This window comes from Eptatretus burgeri, chromosome 14, assembly GCF_056783735.1.
Source record: "Eptatretus burgeri isolate ZD-2024b chromosome 14, Ebu_testis_v1, whole genome shotgun sequence".
NCBI lineage: Eukaryota > Metazoa > Chordata > Myxini > Myxiniformes > Myxinidae > Eptatretus > Eptatretus burgeri.
In genome coordinates this window covers 23,973,596-23,987,214 of record NC_140974.1, presented here as the reverse complement: position 1 = coordinate 23,987,214, position 13,619 = coordinate 23,973,596, and the positions used below count along the sequence as shown (strand labels likewise).

Genomic DNA, 13,619 nt, shown 5'->3' with positions numbered 1-13,619 from the left:
TACATCTTGGTCCAACTTTCACCATTACTCCCATCGCTACATTGGCTGAGCATTATGTTGACTCGGAGACTGCAGGCGTTCATCGGGAGGATGAGAAAGGTCGACCTTCCGATGATCTGCAGCTGGATCGTCAAGGTGTGGGAGGAGATACCGTCGGACATCATCAAGCGAGCATTTCTGAAATGCTGCATCTCCAACAACATGGACGGCACAGAGGCCGACATCATATGGGAGAAGGAGGCTGCAAATGACGTGGAGCGCAATGTGGACAGCGACGGGGACATGCTCCACCATGAATCGGACAAGGAGTTAAGTGACATCTTTGACGAGGAAAGCACTGATGAGGATTTCGTTGGGTTTAGTGGAAAAGCTTCATCAAACCCAAAAGACCCTTCTCAGGGCCACAAATCCACAAGAAATATGTATGATTCCGGTATTAATCCGTTTTCTTCATTTTTCTAGGAACAAAAAAAAATCCTCTTTTTATAATATTTAAAAATAAGCAAGAAAAAGTAAAAACTTCATGTTATCCTCTCTTCTCTCTTCAACTTCTTGCAAATGAGAATAAGACTGTTGTTCAAAATTAAGCGTGGATGGGAGTAAGGATGTTGATTACTCCGCCACTTTGTTCCATACAAAGTTAATGTACAAACATTTAAATCTCGATCAGAAAATAAAATGATCATTATATTCATTTATTTTGAGGGTGAGAAACAGGGGTGTAGTTAATACATGGCTGTGGTTTTACACTGGAAAATACTGTGTGTGTGTGTGTGTGTGTGTGTGTGTGTGTGTGTGTGTGTGTGTGTGTGTGTGTGTGTGTGTGTTTATATACAGTTCCAGTCAAAAGTTTGGACAAACCTACTCATTTAAAGGTTTTTATATATTTTTACTATTCTCTTCATTGTATATTAATAGTGAAGACATCAAAACTATGAAATAGCACATATAATATGGAATTATGTAGTCACCAAAAAAGTGTTAACCAAATCAAAATATATTTTAGATTTTAGATTCTTCAAAGTAACCACCCTTTGCCTTGATTACAGCTTTGCACACTCTTGGCATTCTCCCAACCAGCTTCATGAGGGAGTCACTTGGAATGCTTTTCCATTCACAGGTGTGCCTTGTTAAAAGTTAATTTGTGGAATTTCTTTCATTCTTAATGTGTTTGAGCCATTCATTGTGTTGTGACAAGGTGGGGTTGGTAGACAGTAAATAGCCCAATTTGGTAAAAGACCATTATTTTGTCTGTTCTGCAGTAGTCCATATTATGGCAAGAACAACTCAACTTAGCAAAGAGAAACGACAGTCCATAATTACTTTTAGACACGAAGGTCAGTCAATCTGGAAAATTTCAAGAACTTTGAAAGTTTCTTCAAGTGCATTCGCAAAAACCATCAAGTGCTCTGATGAAACTGGCACTCATAAGGAGCACTACAGGAAAGGAAGACCCAGAGTTACCTCTACTGCAGAGGATAAGTTCATTGGAGTGACCAGCCTCAGAAATTGCCAATTCACTGCACCTCAGATTGCAGCCCAAGTAAATGCTTGTTTAGTGTTCTTGAACGACCAGAGTTCAAGTAACGGGCACATCTCAACATCAACTGTTCAGAGGAGACTGTATGAATCGGGCCTTCATGGTTGAATTGCTGCAAAGAAGCCACTCCTGAAGGGGACCAATAAGGAGAAGAGACTTGCTTGGGCTAAGAAACACGAGCAATGGATATTAGATTGGTGGAAATCTGTCCTTTGGTCTGAAGAACCCAAATTTGAGGTTTTTGGTTTCAACCACCATGTCTTTGTGAGATGCAGAGAAGGTGAATGGATGATCTCTGCATGTGTGCTTCCCACCATGAAGCATGGAGGAGGAGGTGTGATGGTGTGGGGGTGCTTTGCTGGTGACACTGTTGGCAATTTATTTAGAATTCAAGGCATACTTAATCAGCATGGCTACCACAGCATTCTGCAGCGATATGCCATCCCATCTGGTTTGTGCTTCGTAGGACCATCATTTGTTTTTCAACAGGTCAATGACCCAAAACACACCTCCAGGCTGTGTAAGGGCTATTTGACCAATAAGGAGAGTGATGGAGTGCTGTATCAGATGACCTGGCCTCCACAATTACATGACCTAAACTCAATTGAGATGGTTTGGGATGAGTTGGACCGCAAAGTGAAGGAAAGGCATCCAACAAGTGCTCAGCATATGTGGGAACTCCTTCAAGACTGTTGGAAAAGCATTCCAGGTGACTACCTCATTAAGCTGGTTGAGAGAATGCCAAGAGTGTGCAAAGCTGTCATCACGACAAAGGGTGGCTACTTTGAAGAATTTAAAATACTAGTACGTGCCCGTCAAAAAAAAAAAAAAAAAAAATTCAAACCGCGAGCAACAAACAACAACCACACAGGCCGTTTCTTCACTCTCGCATGCCCGTACGTGCGTGGCCTGGATGTTCGCATATCGCAGTTACGATTATTCGCAATTTCGTTTTAATGGCCAATTATTCAATTAGCGCCAACGTATTTTGCCTTTTCGCAATGTCATCGCAAGGAAAAACACAAAGAGAAGAGAAGAGAAAAAAATTTACTTCCTGGTTCGGAGCATACCAGCACTCTGATGTTACCGAAATGTATGCACCGTCTAATATGAAAACGATCATAACTTGGGGCATTGTGTTTATCTATAAATGCGCATAAGTAATCGAGAAATTATTAGAATACACCAAGTCATCACTATCTGGAAGTCCGTACGTTGTAACCCGTAATGGGGAACGCGGCTGAGTTTCTCTTCCCCATCGGCCACAGCCATGCATCAATGTGTCCTGTCATTGGTTGGTGAATAAATGGCCATAATTTGGGAGGCACTTGTCCAATTAATATCAAACCTTGAAAAGGCACATACTCAGGTCCCCAGCAATATACCTGGCAAGTTTCAATTAGATCGGACCAGTGGTTGTCGAGAAACAGCAGACACACACACACACACACACACACACACACACACACACACACACACACACACACACACACACTGACACACTGACACACTGACACACTGACACACTGACACACTGACACACTGACACACTGACACACTGAGACACTGAGACACAGACACAGACACACACACAGACATTGCTGGAATTATAGATAGATAAAATTTACTTTGATTTGCTTAACACTTTGTTGGTTACTCCATAATTCCATATGTGTTATTTCATTGAAAAAGTAAAAACAAATATAAACCCTTGAATGAGTAGATGTGTCCAAACTTTTGACTGGTGCAGTGTATATATATATATATGTATATATATATATATATATATATATATATATATATATATATATATATGTATATATATATATATATATATATATATATATATATATATATATATATATATATATATATATATATATATATATATATATCAATTTGACTCATCCAATGCTCTTCCAGCCAAAGAAACCTGCTTAAAGCAACCATGAAAGGCTACCCAAGATAAGCCCTTCACTGTTTCAAACCTTTTCCAGAGTTCCTCCACAGCTGTAAAGACATTCACAAAGAGTACTAACATGAGAATCCCAATGCGACACACACCCCCCTCAGCTGCCGGACCAGTTTAATCGTTTGTTTGTGAAACGTCAGCGACAGCACAGTCAGAAACATGGCCCAGTGATGCTCCCAAGCTCAATGAGGCTCCCACGCAACTGCAATAGTTTCTTATTGAGTGTTTGGCCATGATGAAATTGTTTCAAAGCGAGAATAATTGCCATTGATTTGCAGCCGATGAGGAAACACAATGATCAATGTTTTCTGAGATTAATGTAAATTTTATCCTCATATACAATCTTTATCTGCTTTGAAAGGTTTGATTACTGTTGTTTGCACATTTGGTTATTGAGCTTGCAAAATTGGTGATGGCAGTTATTCTTTTTCATTGTAACTAACTTTCACTTGGTTTGATGCAGGAATGATTGACCAAAAGCCAAGTTTTTTTAAATGACTCTGTTGTTGGATCATGACCTTGCTGGAGGGAATCATTTCTGTCCTTGCTGGAGTCATCATGACCTTGCTGGAGGGAGTCATTTTTGACCTTGCTCGAGGGAACCATTTCTGACCTTACTGGAGTTATCATGACTTTGCTGGAGGGACACTTGCTGGAGGGAGTCATTTTTATAAAATCTTTTGTGCCCCTCAAATCATCCTGTTTGGCTGCTGATCCATAACAATATAATGATGCATAGCCTTTTCCTCCCTCCCTCCTTGGCTCTACATCTTGCAAAAAAAAATCTTTGTCCTTTATTTTCTTTGACTCCATCCAAGTATTTCTGGTTGAAAGGAATAAATAAATAGTTTAGCAGCTTATGAAAACCCACGAGAGAAACTGCACTCTGCCTCCATTTTGCTGTGATTTGCTGTGCTCACAAGCATTTGAAAGACAAATGGGTAGGCTTGGTAATAGCAGGGAACAAGTGAATTTATCACAGGATGATGGCTGGGACAGACCACTGAAGCAGTTTGCAGCAATAAAATAGTACAGGTAATCCGGTGGTTTAGCTCGTGTCTTCAGAGAGGCACCAGAAATGCATCCGCTTGTTTTCCCCGCAAACACCATGAGTTAACGTGCTGCCACTTATTAAAATGGCAATGTAAATGTCCAGCAAAAAGTTCTGTTGTACCTCAATGCATTTTAATTAAGTTGTAAGACTTGCTGGAGGGAGTTCAATTACAGAGCTCTTATGGATGGTATGTATGTACAACTAGTAAAGGTGCCCGTCTTCGACGGGCATCACTGGCAACATATGGTAAAAGACAGATAGCATAAATGTATTTTAAACAATATATTATATCATTTTTATCCATTGATTATTATCATTCAAGTTTTCCACTTCGATGACATTACCACGTAGTTTAGTGACTACACAACGTGTACCATTCGTGAGTTCCGGAGGATCCATAGAGCGCATTAAAATTACAGGGCATCCTACTTTAAAGTGATCCAAAAGGCCGGATCAGTTTCGTCTACATATTCATATCTTGTAGATTTTAGCTGGTCAGAAAGTCATGGTTTTGTGAAGAAACTACGGCACATGGAAAGTGCAAATTAGTCAGGTATGAAAACTGTTTTCTCCCCAAATGGAGCGTGATTCTATGAGCCGAACTCATCTTAGTGGTCCTCTAAAAATGGGAAACATTTTAATTTATTTTTTGTGCAATAATTCCTCCCATTTTGCAAATGGAGAACATGAACTGTTTAACTACCATAATCATCAAAACGAATTTTCAGGGGCCTCTTAAAGAAGACAATAATATAATTACTATATATGTCAAAGCTTGTTTCATTTCATGCAGTAACAAAAATCTGATGGTGGAACAAAGAAAGGGGCGTGCCAAAATATTAACGTAGATAATATGTGAGAAAGGAAACAAAATACCATTTTAATATCGAACTAAAAAGTAAAATTTTGCTTTCACGTCATTCGTTACCACAATGCATTCAGTTGAAATTGTCGTGAGAGGGACACGTAGTATGTTGGTTTGTTGGTTTGTTGGCTCCAAAACATTTTTAATTTTTCTGATTTTGATCTTGTGTTGTTGAATTGGTGTGGTGTTGATGTGCCGCAGCCATGACGGGCTGAATGGCCTCCACCTGCGTCTAATTTCCTTGTGTGTGTTTATTGTGGTCTTGTAGATAGAGTGGTACATTTAGGACATTGGCAAGACTGGTGGATAGTTTAGGTATGGATGGGTATTTGCATACACCTGTAGTGATTGTGATGTCTGTTCTCGTCCAGTCAAGCTAACCCACCACAAATTGCAATAGGAACCATTCGTATAGTTTTCACTTCAAATTTAGAGAAGAATGACATACGAAATATCTCAGAAAATGAAACCATTGGAGCATTTCCATTTTGACCCAAGTTTTGAGGTGACGTTGCAAACAAAAAAACATCCCAATCAAAATTTAGTGGTCGGGGTTTGAAATATGTTCCATGCCTTGATCGATTTTCAACCGATCCTGAATATTAAGGCATCAGAAGACTTGCATGGAACTTGCAAGTCACTTACTTGTCCGATTTGCATGATCTAGGTGTGGATTCCTATGTTTTCAAGCCTGCTGGAGTGGATTTTCCTGTTTTTAAAGCCCCCGACACACACACTTTATCTGATTTTGCACCACTTTAATGATTGTCATATGAAGATAAGGCCTTTCTGCAACTGGGACCTGGCTAGTAAATGTTCAAAGTTATGCATACCATGCGAATGTTCTTCCAGCTGCTACTGTCCACATATGCAGCTGCAGAGTGCTGTGCAGGGGAGCCCTGACTGAAAGCACTTGCATCTCCGGTTGCAACCTTTCTTACAGGAACACTTGGTCAGTTCCTGACAGCTGGCTGCAATAGGGGGTGGTGTTGTCCAACATATCTGCCACGTCTCTCCTTTCTGTGTCCATCCCCATTCAGCGGGACTGCTCGTGTCTGAACTGGAGATGGTTGCCTGGCCCCAGATGATCCCAGCCTGATAGGCCGCATGCTTTGCATGTTCTCTGAGGGCTGCCTGTGTTGGTGGAATTGAGTTGTACAGCCTCTGCTTGCAGGCAAAGAGATCCAGTCTTGCTCCGTCCACACCAGTGGCTGCGCTTGATCTGTCATACATGAGGACAACGAATCTCTCCAGCCTCTGCAGGTCAAGATCACGAATCAATGTTGGATGCTGGCTGAGATTGGTGAATGTTTCAGAAACATCATCAAAGACGTTCAAAGTCTGCCATGCAGTTTTCTTCCCTTTACCGCGGAAGGCAGACATGACGTCACATCCAGTGAACGCATGGAAGTATGGGATCCCTCTAGCTTTCTCAGGCCCTATCGCAGAAACTACCTCATGGACTGGAATCCATCGTGCCTTGGCTCCTTGGCCAAAGGCAATCCACATGTTCTCAAGACCTAGTTCCTGTAAGGATGGCAGTACAGATATTGCTATGACTAGTACATCTGTGTCATTAGCCTTAATGATAATGGACTTGCTACCATCCGTCGTTGCATCCCTGGCGTGTACAAATATTTGAGTGTCAGCTTCTTCATGACAACATGGAGACACAGCATCCAGTGACTTCCTTGTGTTGTTAATGGCATCTTCTCCTTTTGTGACAATGACTGTGCTTGTCGTCTGTGCTTCACACATCTTTTCCGCAAGGAAGTGAAACAGCTCAGTCTTGTTGCTGTCATTTCAAAGAAAGCTTCTCCAGTTACTTGGGGTCTTACTGGTTCCTGTCACTCTTCTTCTGATTCCTTGCCCCCTTTTCGACCTTGCCTCGGACTTCAGACTTGACTTCTTGTACACATCAAACACTACGTCCACCCTCTCGTACCTGGCACCATCGGATTCCACCTTTGGGATGATGTCTTCTTTAGCATAGTCATCAAATATCTTTGAAGTGCATGGAGGTAGGGCATTGATATGTGCTGAGCCATCAATGATGACTGCACCTCCCCTTGGTTCTCTGTCTGGGATGTTCACTTGCGCTTCAAGAATTTCAGCCAGCTGTGACTTTGGACATGTATGAAGCTTGCCGCTGTCACTGAGAGATGCAGGGTGTGACTGATTCTCATGCTTGAAGAATTCTTGCAAGTCACACTGCCTGTTCTGGCATGAGATGAACAGTCATCTTTCAGGACTTTCTCCTTAGAACTTCCCCCAGCTTGCTCTTGTTTGAAGAAAGAAACAATGTTTTTCTTGATTGGATGATAGAAAGGACATTCACCTTCATTCTGTAGCCCCTCCATGAATGAATGGAACTGCTCTTTGCCCCGCTGGTGATGTGTAGCTACCATTTTGGCTAGAGTTGGGTCTGCAATGTTCTTCATGTCTCGTACCAGTAAGTCGGCTGATTCTTCTTGGAATGGGTTGCCCATCTCCTGCAATACTGCAGAGAGTGCTTTCACCTTTTCAAAGAAAGATTTCTGGGCACTCAGTGTCTGCTCATGGTGTCTGCTGTTGTTGGTTGCATCTTTTATACCAGACATGGCCTCGTATCCAGCTACTAGTCGATTCACTTTGGGTCCAGCGACCATCCACCTTTGAAGTGCTGCCAGGTCTTCTGTCAACCCAATTGCTCCTCCGTCACCTTTTATGACTGCATTGTTTTGCTCGTGGGCTTGGTCGATTGCCAGGGCAGAGAATTCTCTTCTGGACTTGTGGATAACGAAGTTCCCTTTGTGAAACTCCCTGGCCACATCTGGATGTTGTTGCTCAAGCGACATCATATCTCGGCGGTGAACTGGGATCCATCGCACATAGTTGACATTGTTATTTGCAAAGAAGTAAGGCGCCAGTTCTGAAAGTGCTTCACGGTACAGGTTGAAGTCTACTTCTCTGAATGAGCGGATCACGGTGAATATGGTGAGCTCCATGTCCAGCACCAGACTCCAGAACTGGAATTGTTGATTCTCTTGCCTCCGTTTTTCACACCAATCTTCAAAGGTTAGATCTGATCTGTTCGACTCTTCAGAGCGGTAGTCATGGTATGCTTCCTTCATCAGTTTGTACAAGCTGCATGCAGTGACCTGGTGTGCTTCTCTTGTCCTGGTGACACTGGATGCAGACAGGAAAGACTCTGCCGTACCAGATGAGGCCACCTCTGCTTCCACAATGGAACTGGTCCAGCCACTGTCCTGTAGTAGTGTTCCTATCGATCTCAGTGCAGCCATTTCTATATGAAGTCCACCAAACATGATAACGAAATTGTCTTCTCCATATTCGGGCCACTGCCATTGTATTTGTTTTGCCAGAGCATACAACAGTTGGTCAGTAGCAATGACAGGTGTCTGGCCTGGGTTTAGGAAAGCCACTGTATCACAGACCTTCTCCATGACATGCTTGATCATTGCAACAGAGTGAGCCTGGTCTCTCAACAGAGGCATCAGTGCTGAAATGCTCACGTCAAATGGATGGCTCCTTTTCTGTGTTGCATGGTGGGCTGACCATGTGATGCAGACTGCATCAGCCACATCCTCAGTGAGGAACACTTCCTCCACACAAGAATATTCTTCTTTCAAGTGTGACCAGATTGACTCGGGTTCTGGTAAGGACTGGCTTGCAACTGGAGGAGGATTGAGATTTTTCGTAATGTATGCTGGTCAAACATTGGTGAATGCTTCTGGAAGCTCTGGAACTTTCTTCACCTTCATTTCTGACTCCAGTTTAAGCAGCTCACGTTCATCGCCAGCATTTTCAGTGCTTGGATGTTGGAAAATGGACACACTTGTGCCATGGAAGGATGTTTGAACTGTGGTCACAGTCGGACTATGATCTATGTTGTCCACTGCTGCAGTTGTGAGCAATTGCTTTCTCAAGACTGGGGGACAGATGACTCCATCTTCCACATACCGTGCAACAACTGCTTCTCCTAACTGGGCTGAGACTTCTAGGACTCTGTCGTATGATATGCTGAGCCCATTCTCATGGAGCATGTCAGTTGTTTCTTCTTCATCTTGGCAAACACATACAGGCCAACGTAGTCTGCAAAAGGTGTCTCACTGTCCTTGGAATGCCTGTGGACATCCGTTCCTTCCTTGTACTTGGCAAAGCAGTTGTACTGCAGGAGCTGTGATATAGAAAGGTCAGATTTTGATGCTCCATGCTGGAGTTGGGACTTGATGTCTGCGCCATGTTCGACCATGCATGCAAATTGCAGAAGTGATGGTGGTACAGCCTGTTCTAGGTCTGTGTCATGAAACGTGCTGCTGAAATGCGACTTTTGATGGAGCATGTCTCGTCTTATTATCCCAGCAGCTTTCGCTAGATGGATCGCTTCACCATACTTGGATGCTTGTGTGAGGATTGAGCAGACATCATTCTCAAAAGCCAGCAGGACATCTCATCCTTGGCGATGAGCTTGCAGCTTGGGGATGTGAAAAAGCAGCTGGTCCTTCAGTCGAGTAGGATGAACATCAGGCGATTCAACACCAAGCTGATCCAGCCTCTGCTTGTAAAGCATGGTCATATCAGCAAGCCTGAAAATGGGTGGATCTGTACTATCACTGGCAGTTTTCATCTCACTAATGTAGGTGACCAGTTTGGAGAAAGCAATTGGATATGCTTCCTTCCAGTGCTCCTGTGCTTTCTCTTGCTCCTGTGTCTTCAGGTAGTCTCGTTCTCGGTTATACAGTGCCACCAAGCAGGTGGGGTGATATTTCAGTTCTTGTGCTGTGACATCTCCTACACTCAGTTTGGCAAGGAGTTTTCTATCACTGAGTGTTTTTGCACATTTGTTTATTCTCATTCAATTTCATTGTCATTGCTTCTCTAAGCTCACCCCCTTGGGTTTTGCAAAGAAAACATTCTTGTGTTTTAGCTTCTTGGACCTTTCGTGGGATCTTATTTCTAGTGCCCTCATCACTAGCACCTGCAGGGATTGATCTTTTTTTCAGCTCTGTGTAACTTTGTGTTGTTAAATAGAAGCCTGCAACTCTCATGATATCGTGCCTTGTTTTGTCTCAAGGTTTCCTCTGTCCCACCACCTTCCTCAAGTCTTGCAGGGTCTAGCTTGATTGGTAGTGCATCGAGTGAGTGAAACGGAGGAATATTCCTTGCCAAGTTCATATACCCATCATCTCCTCTTTTGGCAGGATTGGCCTGGGGGGACTTTAGATCTTCTTTCTTAACCTCCTGACATAGGCAACACTTGGTCCAGACAGTGTTCCATGATTTACCAGTGGAACTCACGTCCATGGCCAGTATGACGTTCAGGGTTGAGGGTTTATCCTTTACCACCCTGTACATGTATAATGGACACTTTCCTGTATGGGATACAACTAGGTTCATGCATCTGCCCTACACCTAGTCCGATCGCTCATCCAGTGTCATAAGTCCCGTGCGATTTGTACACCATCCAGATAACGAAAACCCCGTTATCCTTGGCTCGGCTCTCCCACGCTGGGACGTCCTGTCAATTCAGGTGCGGCTGCCTAACTGATCCGGGGTTGATTAGGCAACATTTGGGACACGAGTAAGTTGTTGCAGTATGATGCCAACAATGATGCCAACAATGATGCCAACATACAATTCCTACTTAGCTGACACTGAACCCCATGCTGAGTTTCACAGCAGTGATATCACCAATGTGCCTTGGTAGTGCCCGACAATCACTCCTTCAAGAAATTCTTACTTGGCGATGAACTGGAAATGTTGATTAACGGACTGGTAAGTGGCCTGGATTCAATCAGCACATCTGTTTCATCAACTTCATGCACTTCGAAAATTTGGAGCTAGATGTACTCCATCACGCGCAGAGACCTTCTGTGTGCTACCCTCATCTAGTTTAGCCCACGAGCCAACGCGGTTTACCAGGGTGTGGCCGATGCCGTGTACTAGCAACTTCTTGGAGCCATAGATGAGAGTTGGGCCAGTGATGAGGACCAGTGCCAGTAGTCCATCCAAGGGATGTGGCTGACTGCTGAAACAGGTACTACTTCTAACACTACACCCCATATACCCCATGCATAAGTCGCTACTACTACATGCATGTTAAGTCATGCAAACGTATGAAAATCATAAACAAATTTCAAAATCGGAAAAAGTATGTGTCAGGGGGCTTTAAAAACAGGAAAATCCACTCCAGCAGGCTTGAAAACATCGAAATCCACACCTAGATCATGCAAATCGGACTACAAATACTTCTAAGCAAAAAGTCAACTTCGGGAGGCTAACTTGGCGGCCATCTTGAAAAATGGCCGCCATCTTGAATTTTCAAATGGCCAATCGGCCAGATTTTATCAGAAAGCCCTGCAGAACAGAAATGCCAAATTTGATGCTTGTATCATCATTTGCACGATTTTTCTACTATCTACTACACTACAACCAAAAACATCTTTCCTAACAATTGTCCAGCATAATCGATGTGAATTTGAGACCATGGTCTATGAGGCCAGGACCACATGTGAAGCAGAGCCTCAAGTGAGTTTCGGGCAGTAGCCTGACACACCGAACAATGACGAATGTGGCTCCCTAGGTTTTCATCTATATCTGGCCACCAAACATTGCTCCTGGCAATTAACTTCATCGTTACAATACCTGGATGTGATTGATATAACGAAAAACACACCTTGTTCCAACCTTTGGGTGGCACAACAACCCCGTTACTCCACAGCAGGCAACCCGAATGTAAGGACAGCTCATTTTTATGAGCAATGTATGGTATCAATTTCTCTTGGAATTTATCGGGTACCATTGACCATATGCCACTGATATAACATTGTTTGACCATAGATAAGGTCGGGTCCACATTAGTCCGTGATTCAATTTGTTTGGCTGTGATTGGGGCATTATCACAGTCAAACACACTCATTGCCATAAACATCTCTCCTGGTACAAGTACATTACTTGGGTTAACAGGCAGTGGTAACCTACTCAAGGCATCAGCACAGAAAATCTCACCACCAGGATGATACGTTATAGAATAGTCATGGGCTGCCAACTTCTCAGCCCAATGCCGAATGCTTGCAGAGGCCCGTGGGTTTGTTCCCTTGCACTCATTTAAGAGGGACTGCAATGGTTTGTGGTCGGTTACGAGTTCAAAATGTTAACAGAAGAGATACTGATGTATCTTTGTTACACCAAAAATACAGGTGAGAGCTTCTTCTTCAACCATGGAGAAGTTACGCTCCACTGCTGACAAAGTGAGTGATGCATATGCTACAGGCTGTAGAATACCATCCTCGTTTCATTGCTGTAACACAGCCAATGCGATAAGATGAGGCATCACAACTGAGAACAAGTGGCTTAACAGTATCGAACCACACCTATACTTTAGATTAGTGGTTCTTAACCTTTTTACGACCACGCCCCCTCTAGTAGTTGGTCCTTGCCTCCACATCCCCCTCCCCCCACCTCACATGAAAATTCTTGTTTTTAGCCATTTTATTGAAGAAAGAATTCTGTATAAGCATACACAGGATATTTAATGAGATGACATTTAATGGGATACTTGACATTGTTTCTTTGCAACCAGATGTTGAATGCGTGGTCGAATGCCAGAGAGAGCACAATGCAAGTCCCCTTCAACGTTCATCTTGTTTCTGTCCTTGGTCTTGACAGCAACGAGCGTGGTAAATGCAGCTTCACAAAGATACGTTGATCCAAACATTGTCAGAATCCGAAGAGCTTGATGTGGGATCAAAAGGGTAAACAGGAAGGTACGTGACCCAGAACGTCTCTAGATCCAGTTGGTTGAAGTCTTCTTCAGCCGAGGAGTTGAACTTTTACTCAAGAAACTTCTCTTGCACTTCGTCTGTAATATCAGCTCCTTCACATTGAAATGGGTTCCTAATGAATTTCCAGGCGTTGCGCTTTCATCTATATGCGGAAAGTATCTGATGAATTCTGCTTTCAATTCAGTCAGATGAGTAATTATTTGTTTCTTTAACTCAGAATCAAGGTAACTGTGAATGAAAGCAGAATCCAAGTTCACAAAACTGGCTGTGTTTCCATCCTGAATTCGACATTTCCAGAGGTCGAGTTTGGCCATGAAGGCTCGAATGACGTCATGGTGCATGTTGATGTTGATGTTTTTCCCTTGGAGTTTGAGGTTGAGGAATTCAGCGCTTCAAACATG

General features: G+C 43.1%; 1 protein-coding gene and 1 pseudogene across 5 annotated transcripts in view; one reads left to right on the top strand and one right to left on the bottom strand.

Annotated features, from left to right (window-relative positions):
* The window catches only part of LOC147012792 (potassium channel subfamily T member 2-like), a 316,478-nt gene that overhangs the window by 99,691 nt on the left and 203,168 nt on the right, over positions 1 to 13,619 (top strand). The window lies entirely within an intron of this gene.
* On the bottom strand, positions 9,145 to 10,738 carry LOC147012793 (uncharacterized; annotated as a pseudogene).